This window comes from Ovis canadensis, chromosome 9, assembly GCF_042477335.2.
Source record: "Ovis canadensis isolate MfBH-ARS-UI-01 breed Bighorn chromosome 9, ARS-UI_OviCan_v2, whole genome shotgun sequence".
Classification (NCBI taxonomy): domain Eukaryota; kingdom Metazoa; phylum Chordata; class Mammalia; order Artiodactyla; family Bovidae; genus Ovis; species Ovis canadensis.
Window position 1 is genome coordinate 76,412,385 of NC_091253.1, and position 11,506 is coordinate 76,423,890.

Consider the following 11,506-nt stretch of genomic DNA (forward strand, 5'->3'; position numbering starts at 1 on the left):
AGGTGGCCAAAGTATTGGAGCTTCAGCTTTAGCATCAATCTTTCCAATCAATACTCAGGGTTGATTTCCTTTAGGATTGAGTAGTTTGATCTCCTTGCAGTCCAGGGGACTCTCAAGAGCAGTCTCTAGCACCACAGTTCAAAAACATCAATTCTTCATCACTCAGTCTACTTTATGGTCCAATTCTCAAATCTGTACATGACTACCATTAAAACCCTAGATATAAAACTGAACAGCTAACATGCAAAGCTAGTGGAGCTGATGGAATTCCAGTTGAGCCATTTCAGTTCTAAAAGATGAGGCTAAGTGCTGCACTCAATATGCCAGAAAATTTGGAAAACTCAGCAGTGGTCACAGGGCTGGAAAAGTTCAGTTTTCATTCCAATCCCAAAGAAAGGCCATGCCAAAGAAGGCAAAAACTAATGCACAATTCTATTCATTTCACATGCTTGCAAGGTAATGCTCAAAATCCTTCAAGCTAGGCTTTAGAAGTACATGAACTGAGAATTTTCAGATGTACAAGCTAGGTTCAGAAAAGGCAGAAGAACCAGAGATCAAATTGCCAACATCCACTGGATCATAGAAAAAGCAAGAGAATTCCAGAACTCCTTCTGTTTCATTGACTATGCTAAAGACTCTGATTGTGTGGATCACAGCAAATTGTGGAAAATTCTTAAAGAGATGGGAATACCAGATCACCTTATGTGCCTCCTGTGAAATCTGTATGCAGGTCAAGAAGCAACAGTTAGAACAGGACATGGAGCAATGGACTGGTTTCAAATTGGGAAAGGGGTATATCAAGGCTGTATATTGTCATCCTGCTGATTTAACTTATATGCAGAGTACATCATGTGAAATACTGGGCTGGATGAATCTTAAGCTGGAATCAGGATTACCAGGAGAAATATCAATAACCTCAGATATGCAGATGACTCCACCCTAATGGCATAAACTGAAGAGGAACTAAAAAGCCTCTTGATGAAGGTGAAATAAGACTGTGAAAAAGCTGGCTTAAAACTCATCATTCAAAAAACTAAGATCATGGCAGCTAGTCACATCATTTCATGGCAAATAGATGGGGAAACAATGGAAACAGTGACAGATTTTCTTTTCTTGGGCTCCAAAAGTCATTCTGGACGGTGACTGAAGCCATGAAATTAAGATGCTTGCTCCTTGGAAGAAAAGCTATGACAAACCTAGACAGCGTATTTAAAAGCAGAGACATCACCTTGCCAACAAAGGTCCTTACAGTCAAAGCTACTGTTTTCCCAGTAATCATGTATGGATATGAGAGTTGGATCATAAAGAAGGCTGAGTGCTGAAGAATTGGTGCTTTTGAACTGTGATACTGGACAAGATCCTGAGATTGCCTTGGATAGCAAGGAGATCAAACCAGTCAATCTCAAGGATATCAATTTTAAACATTCATTGGAAAGACTGACACTGAAGCTAAAGCTCCAATACTTTGGCCACCTTGTGTGAAGAGTCAACTCATTGGAAAAGACCCTGATTCTGGGAAAGATTGAGGGAAGTAGGAGAAAGGGGCAACAAAGGATGAGATGGTTGGACGGCATCATTGAATTAATGAAGATGAGTTTGAGTAAACTCTGGGAGTTAGTGAAGGATATGGCATGAAATTAAGCATGGACTTGCATAGGGTCAGTCGGCCATAAGGTCAAAGAGTTGGATACGACTGAGTGACTGAAGAACAACAGCAATATGCAAAATAATCAAGCTGGATATTTCTTTCACACTATGCACAAAAACAAATTCAAAACAGATTAAAGACTTAAATATAACATCTGAAACCATAAAAGTTCTAGAAGAAAATACAGGCATTATGCTCTTTCATGTTAGACTTATTTTTTTTTTGTTTTTTGTTTTTTTTTTTTTTTTTTGCTAAGTCTTCTCAGGAAAGGGAACCAAAGGTAAAAGTATACAGATGGAACTACTTCAAACTTAAATGAAGAAAATCATCAACAAAATGAAAAGGCTACCTACTAAATGGGAGAAGATGTCTGCAAACAATATGTCCAATAAAGGGTTAATATCCAAACTATCCAAAGAAGTCATAGTCAGTCAATTCAGTTACTTCAGTCCCTCAGTCATGTCTGACTCTTTGTGACTCCATGAATTGCACCACGCCAGGCCTCCCTGTCCATCACCAACTCCCGGAGTTTTCTCAAACTCATGTCCATCGAGTCAGTGACGCCATACAGCCATCTCATCCTCTGTGTCCCCTTCTTCTCCTGACCCCAATCCCTCCCAGCGTCACAGTCTTTTCCAATGAGTCAACACTTCCCATGAGGTGGCAAAAGTACTGGAGTTTCAGCTTTAGCATCTTTCCTTCCAAAGAAATCCCAGGGCTGATCTCCTTCAGAATGGACTGGTTGGATCTCCTTGCAGTCCAAGGGACTCTCAAGAGTCTTCTCCAACACCACAGTTCAAAAGCATCAATTCTTTGGCGCTCAGCCTTCTTCACAGTCCAACTCTCACATCCATACACATCCACAGGAAAAACCATAGCCTTGACAAGACGGACCTTTGTTGGCAAAGCAATGTCTCTGCTTTTGAATATGCTATCTAGGTTGGTCATAACTTTCCTTCCAAGGAGTAAGTGTCTTTTAATTTCATGGCTGCAATCACCATCTGCAGTGATTTTGGAGCCAAAAAAACAAAAAGTCTGACACTGTTTCCACTGTTTCCCCAACTATTTGCCATGAAGTGATGGGACCAGACGCCATGATCTTAGTTTTCTGAATGTTGAGCTTTAAGCCAACTTTTTCACTCTCCTCTTTCACTTTCATCAAGAGGCTCTTTAATTCTTCACTTTCTGCCATAAGGGTGGTGTCACCTGCATATCTGAGGTTATTGATATTTCTCCCAGAAATCTTGATTCCAGCTTGTGCTTCATCCAGCCCAGCATTTCTCATGATAAACTCTGCATATAAGTTGAACAGGCAGGGTGAAAGTATACAGCCTTGATATACTCCTTTTCCTTTTTGGAACCAGTCTGTTGTTCCATGTCCAGTTCTAACTGTTGCTTCCTGACCTGCATACAGATTTCTCAAGAGGCAGGTTAGGTGGTCTGGTATTCCCATCTCTTTCAGAATTTTCTACAGTTTATTATGATCTACACTGTCAAAGGCTTCTTTTAGGATTTGAAATAGCTCAACTGGAATTCCATCACCTCCACTAGCTTTGTTCGTAGAGATGCTTCTTAAGGCCCACCTGACTTTACATTCCAGGATGTCTGGCTCTAGGTGAGTGATCACACCATCATGATTATCTGGGTTGTAAAGATCTTTTTTGTATAGTTCTGTATATTCCTGCCACTTCTTCTTAATATCTTCTGCTTCTGTTAGGTCCATTTCATATCTGTCCTGAATTGTGTTCATCTTTGCATGAAATGTTCCCTTGGTATCTCTAATTTTCTTGAAGAGATTCTAGTCTTTTCCATTCTATTGTTTTCCTCTATTTCTTTGCACTTATCACTGAGGAAGGCTTTCTTACCTCTCCTCGCTGGTCTTTGGAACTCTGCATTCAAATGGGTATATTTTTCCTTTTCTCCTTTGCTTTTCACTTCTCTTCTTTTCACAGCTATTTGTAAGGCCTCCTCAGACAGCCATTTTTCTTTTTTGCATTTCTTTTTCTTGGGGATTGTCTTGATCCCTGTTCCCTATACAATGTCATCAACCTCCATCCATAGTTCATCAAGCACTCTGTCTGTCACATCTAGTCCCTTAGATCTATTTCTCACTTTCACTGTGTAATAGTAAGGGAGTTGATTTAGTTCCTATGTGAATGGTCTAGTGGTTTTCTCTACTTTATTCAATTTCACTCTGAATTTGGCAATAAAGTGTTCATGATCTGAGCTATAGTCAGCTCCTGGTCTTGTTTTTGTTTACTGTATAAAGCTTCTCCATCTTTGGCTCCAAAGAATATCATAGGAAAGAACCAATAAGAGGCACAAACTTTAAGTTATTAATTAAAAAGAGTCACAGGTGTAAAATGTACATTTTTGGAAATATATTCAATAATTACATAATATCTTTGTATGCTGATAGCTGACAGACTTATTATGGTGATCATTTTTAAATGTATAGAAATATCAAATAATCATATTGTATAATAAGAACTAACATGGTCTTGTAGGAAAAATATACTTGAAAAAGATAGAAACTTCCAGAAAAAGGTTAGATTTGTATTTACCAGAGGTAGGAGTTGAGGAGAAAAGGAGTTGGGTGAAAACAGTCAAAAGGTTTAAACTTCCAGTTATATAAATAAGTACTAGAGATACAATGTACAATATAATTAATACTGTTGCATGTTATCTATGAAACTTGTTAAAAGAGTAAATCTGAAATGTTTTCTTCTATTTAATTTTATATCCATTATATAGGAAATGATGGATGTTCACTAAATGTTATGATAATCACTTCATAATGTATGTAAATCAAATCATCATGCTGCAAACCTAAACTCATGCAGTGCTGTATGTCAATTATACCTCAACAAAACTAGAAGGAAAAAAATGGAGAAAGGAGGATGATTACTGCTTTCAATCCCGAAATCAAGTACCACAATAGGATTTACAGTTCTTCCCACTCATTTCTCTCATGAATTTTCTTCAGGGAAAGAAGTGCACAGGAACCAAGGAGGAGCTGCTCTCTAAACCGATGTGAAGAAACAGACCCCTGTGGCACAAAATATGAACTGTGGCGGGGATGATATACAATACTCAGATCTCCTGCTCCTGCAGTGTAATTGACTGCTGGTCCCAGGTTCTGCTCTCTGAGTCTAGCAGTGTATTTGCATTAGACCAGGTTCTCCTAGGCTGTTTCTAGTCAGTGACTAAATGCAACAAGGATATAGATATAGGCTCATTTCTATAAGATATAAGACTCTTCTGATTGGTGGCTTTAACTGAAAATTTCTAATAATCATACTGCACTCTGAGACTCTTTCTATCCAACCACCAGATTTCCTCTCTCCCACAGAGGGGTCAAACTTGCATTGCAGTCTAAAATCTCTGCCCATCTTCACTTACCCTCATGGGTATTTCTCACAGTGTAATCTCCTCCATGTCAAGCATCTGCTTCTCCAAAACCCAAACTACACAAATGAGAGTCTTACTCTAAAGATACCACATTTATTGTCATAATGTCCTTATTACTCTCTATATAAAGCCAGTCATGGAGAAGAGTACTTTAAAATTAATTTAGTATAAATAAAATAAATATTAACAAATAGAGAATACTGTGACCTTTTTCCCCCTGCTCTCTTATTTACCTTAAAGTAGATTGGTATTTTCTTAACAATAGGTGTATAATATTTAAAAAAAAAAAAAAGTAAACACAGCTTTGTTTCTTGATTGCACTTCTAAAGTTTCTTTCAGTATATTGATTCTGATTTGTTATTTACTTGATCTGAATGTCATCAACAGTCATCATTTAACCTTGAAGTATTAAATTAAATATTATGTGCATGTATTTACCTCAATGTCATAAGTGTATGATATTTTAAATAAACATAACTTATTTGACATGATACAAATATTATTAGAGGAAAAATTATTGTCACAAAATGATAAGAAAAAATAATGTATTTTGTGTGGATGCACATACGTTAGATTCTACTATTATCCTTCGAAACACAGTATCCTAAAGTCTGTTCTTTTAGTACTTTATGTCCTTGATTCAATTACCCTTCGGACTGCGTGATATTTTTGTTTTGAATTGGCTGACAGTTGGCAGAATAAGAAAAGAGTTGTCAAATAAAAAACTAAAATGTTTAGCAATGCAGTTGGATCCAGTAATATTTATAATCATAGGCTTAAATGTTTCTAGGTGTTTCTGTGTCTCCTTTCTCTTTAATTCTCCGAAAAGAAGGCAAGAGGAGAAGGGGATGACAGAGGATATTTCTAGGACTACAGTTAGAGTAAAGGTAAGAATAGGACCTGGTAAAAGTGACTATTTTAGGAATAAAGCAAGAAGCTATTTAGTTAAAAAATATTGTCCACTATATTCTGAAATTTATGTATTTCAGTGAAGGTGAAAGTCACTCAGTCCTGTCCGATTATTTGTGACCCCCTGGACGATACAGTCCATGGAATTCTCCAGGCCAGAATACTGGAGTGAATACAGAATACAGACTTTCCCTTCTCCATTGGATCTTCCCAACTCAGGGATCAAACCCAGGTCTCCCACATTGCAGGCGGATTCTTTACTAACTGAGCCACAAGGGGAGTCCAAGTATTTCAGAGTTTATGTTAAAATAGACAGATGCTGGAAAAGGACTTTTTGTATTAATATAATTAGCGAGATTGAGAAAATGTTGTTAAAATTAATTCAAATATCAGAGGAAGTTCAGGGATGGTTTGATTTAAAAGGTTTGTACTCATTTGTTGTTTAGTTGTTAAGTAACGTCCATCTCTTTTATGACCCCATGAACTGTAGCCTGCCAGGTTCCTCTGTCCATGGGATTTTCCAGGCAAAAATACTGTAGTTGGTTGCCATTTCTTTCTCCAGAGTTGTACTCACTAGCAATTTGTAAAAAACTTTTAGATGAGTCTTTTATTTAAAAGATGATCAGAAAAATAATACTACCATGAGTTAGGTTCATTATTCATTCTAAGTCAGAAATCATTCTAGATAGAAAAATATTTATTAAATATAGTTCAAAATCTTCCATTGATAAAGAGCTAAGCATAGAAAGTCATAGTATTAATTACAATCTTAATAATGTAATATTCCCCCAGACTGATACATCTTTTTTTTCAATTCTGTACCTTGTCTATGTCATATCACTCATATTACTGATGTAATCTGTTCATGTATTGCTGCTTGACAGTAAGTTTCTTGCAGGTAGGGGCTGTTTTAAATTTCTATTTGTATCCTTTGCGTTCCATAAAATGCCTAGAAGTGTAGCCTCTGTAAAAAATATATTTTTTAATAAAAAAGAACTAACCAAAAGCAGAGATTTATTATGACACACTCAGGATTTGTGAGAAACAAGAGAGGAAAGATCATCTACTTAAGGTTTTAGGTCCTAAATAAGAGAACATTACACAGAAGTGTAAAGAAGAAACATACTTATCGGAAGCATCTTTTACAAAGAATAAGTTCAGACCTACTCAATACTGAGTTATTGAACTACTGTCCTCAACTAAGGTCAGGTGTGACTCAGGGTCTAAAAAACACCTATGGGTTTAGGTGATAGTCAAGCGGATGCAACTTCAAAGCTGACAGATCAAACAGGAGCAGGGACTATTTCTTGCTGTTATACAGCAAATATGAATTCCTGGCACTGTAACAGAACTATATTATACACTGTGGTATTAAAACAATTAAACTGTATTTTCTGAACTGTTTTAGACATAGTATTTCTATTATAAATTTGTTATAAAGTAAGGAAATCCTAGAATAGCAGGAAGCAAAAGTATACATAGGGTAGTTCAGCTTTTCAAATGCCTGCTTTTTAAAATATAACTAAAAACAAATAACAGGTAAGACAAAAATAACTGTGAAGTCTTTCTGTGGTTTTTATTTTTCCTATACTTGGTACTAATAGAGACAACTAGAGGGTCAACATGCGTTTAATAACTTAGGTTAAAATTTAACTATCCAAAACAACAAATGAAATCCAGAATAATGTACGTGGTGATTTTTTTCACATGAACTATAAAAACAAAGTATAAAAAAGAAATAAGGAGAGTGATATGCTGGGCCATAAAGCTATAATTATATACTTCACTTTTATAATACCTGGCATAATTCCATGATAAATGATGATTAGAAAAATATTCTAGGGATATAGTGTTTATTCTCAGGAGCTATGGAAGTTTTAAGACATCAGATATTGGTCATAAATTACTTCTTTCTGGCACTAAATGGTAGCCTGCTGCTCAGGAAAAATTAATTTAGTGCTTTATGTCTTTAGAATACACAAGCTAATGTCAAATCATAAAATGATTATCACATAATTAGCTTTATTAATAATAGTAATATATTCATATTATACTCTAAAATCAGCAAGATTCTTCCAGTAAGTCACTCAGTAAAAATAATTTAAATATTTTGGAAGCTAATTAACTTTGTCTATGAAGGACCATTTAACATACTAACATTGCAATTTACTAAGCAGCAGAAGTTGACCTAAATGAGACATTTGCAGCTCTGCAACTCAAAATTATTGCAATTTTCTAATCTCTAAAACTGCTGTTCTATACTGGACCTCAACTGAGAAATACTCTTAAAAATATTTAAAGAGGATACATTCCTCTTTAAATAGTAGTTAGTACTAGTAGATAATAGTAGATAGTAGGATTGTTATCCCCACTATCACACTATTGAAACCAAGACTATCAACTGTTCACTTCCGGGTGCTGAGCACAAGCTCCATTGAATGGCTTCTAATGACAAAAAGGGGAATTTAGCACTATGCCCAGGACAAAATTAATATAAGAGAAAAGTTCTGAGTGCCAGCATGTATTTCTTCATGGAAGCCTTTCATGCAATTGGTCTTATTCATTTACAGGTCACACTTTAGAGTTTTACACGGCACTGCTGCTGCTGCTAAGTCGCTTCAGTCGTGTCCAACTCAGTGAGACCCCATAGACGGCAGCCCACAGGCTCCTCCATCCCTCGGATTCTCCAGGCAAGAATACTGGAATGGGTTGCCATTTCCTTCTCCAAGGCATGCATGCATGCTAAGTTGCTTCAGTAGTGTCCGACTCTGTGCAACCCTACGGAGAGCAGCCCACCAGGCTCCTCTGCCCACAGGATTCTCTAAGCAACAATACTGGAGTGGGTTGCCATTTCACAGTACTATACACAGTACTATAACACTTGAAATAAAAAATCATGCTTACTTAGTCTTTTTCCTTATTTGTTACCACTACAAAATAATAGCTTTCAGTTTGTTCTTCTAATATGACTATGTTGTGGAGGAAAAAAAATCCAAAGAAAAGAAAATAGATTGAGATGTAGAAACTTCATTCTTTACAGAAATCTATACTGTACTTGAGTTTTCCTAAGGAAATGTTGATGTTCTCAGTATCATTGCCTACAAAATAAAATCAAATAAAAATATATACATATGCCCTGCTTTGTAATACAATAATAACTTTTATTCCCTCAGGCAACATCTTTAAGTTATTTACTTGGTGAAGATATATGAAAGCACAGGCATATGCTTGAAACTGGTAAAATCTATGAAGCCAATTTTATTTTATGATATCTTGTGTCTTTATGGTATTGAGACAGATCTCTCAATATTTTTGAATGTTGAAATTAATGATCATAGGTTCCTGAATGCCACAACATAAAAAAATGGACATTTTGACTGGTTGCTTTTAAGTATTTGCTATGAAGATACAGTGAATGGTGACAGTGTAAAGTATCATGCTCAATATAATATATAAATATGTAACACTGGAAAAGATTTAAATTTCAGTAAACATTTTGGCAAATTTACAAATGCAGTTAAAATGACAGAGAGACTACAGTTTAGAAAATAAGTAGAAAGTGACATTTCAAAGTAATATAAATAAATGTGTAAAGTCTTGATTCTTCGAAATTTGGAATATATTTAAAGGATTTTTTTTGAAACCTTCTTACAATCAACATTTCCACATCTCCTGGTGGCTCAGCAGTAAAGAATCTGCTTCCCAATACAGAAGACATGGGTTTGATCCCTGGATCAGGAAGATCCCTTGGAGGAGGCATGGCAACCCACTCCAGTATTCTTGCCTGGGAAATTCTATGGACAGAGGAGCCTGGCGGGCTATAGTCCATGGGGTCACAAAGAGTTGGACACAGCTGAAGTCACTAAGCACGTACACACATTCTGCCTCTCTCGCACAGATATTGAACTCAATTGTTTTTCCTAAGTTTTAAAATTCTAATAATAAAAGCTTTGACTATATCCCAAACCAAAACTATCTCTCTGCATTACTGAAGATGGCCTTCACTACTATTCAATGACCAACTGGGTATAAAAATTAGCAGCTGGTGTGTAGGAAATCTGTTTCCTTTCCTGATATCACCTCCAGAGAAACAGTCTGGTTAAATAATCTTTCAAGCATGCTAACTGGATCTCTTGATAGCATTTATTAACATGTCATCTTTGATGGAATGTTTAAAGCAATTATATACCTTATATGTCTTATTATATACCTTATATATACACCTTAAAGCAATATATACCTTACATGTCTAGATTACTTATGGCAAAAATACCTTGAAATTATGGATTTATAGGGTATGTTGCTCTGGAAAATTTTAGATATGTAATTATCAGCATAAACAGAGTTGGTATTTCTTGATTGTACTCATTACAAATTGATTGCTTCTTAGCTACAAAATGTACCTTTTTAGACTGCTTTGTGAACATGAATCTGGGTCTTTTTCAGTTCAGTTCAGTTCAGTCGCTCAGTCGTGTCCAACTCTTTGCGACCCCATGAATCACAGCATGCCAGGCCTCCCTGTTCATCACAATCTCCCGGAGTTCACTCAGACTCACGTCCATCAAGTCCAGGATGTCATCCAGCCACCTCAAATATTTGTTTTTCTTATGCCAGCTGGCATAAAATTTTGTCACTAGAGCACACTGCTGGAGAAAAACAGTTTGGCTTCCTATTTCTGGTGCACTGATTTTGCAAGTTCCTAGAGTTCAAAGCTTCCCTAGTGCCTAATTCTACCAACATGGCAGGGGCAGGCAGCAATATCTGGTAGTCAGCAGCTTCCTTTGACACCTCCTATCTCTTGACAGGTTTTGGAAGAGTGACTTTTTCCCAGTGTCCAGTTCGTGCAGTGCATGGCAGGCAGCAGCATTCAGCAGACGACCTATTCCCAAGCATTTCTTAGCCACGGGCTCTTTCAAAATAAGTGACTGGTACAATGGACAGTGCCGGTAGAATCTCACAGGGAATAGCTTTCCCCAGTACTGAGTACCCAGGTGGGTTTCTAGTAAGTTTCAGAGGGCATATTTTCAACAAGTTCTGCTGGCATGGCATCACAGAACTTCTGTCATCCTGTGAGTCACAGCTGTGCTCTCTACAGCAGAATTGGGGTCTCCTCTCTGGGAGATGCAAGTTCTTCCTTGGGTAGTCTATCAAAGGGTTAGTGATTGCTCCTTAAATTTGTTATTTCTACACCTGAATTTTACTTTACTTTTTACTTGCTAATACCTCATTCTTTATTCTAATAACCTGTTATAGTTAATGATTCTTTATATTAAACTTTCCCTGTTCAAATAAAGAAATGAGAAATCATTGTAAAATTGCACTGCTAACTACCTTCAAAGAAGACAAAGGGACATACATTCACTATCACAATATATTACAAAAGTTTTACTGTAACAGTACTAGTATGTTCCAAGTAAAATATATTGCATGGTTTAAACAAAGGAAAATATTAATTTTCAGTTTTGGAATATTGCTATATCTTCATTTAGCTCCAGACAAGCCTTAAAGTTTAGTTCCTGGATAATGTTCTAACATCAA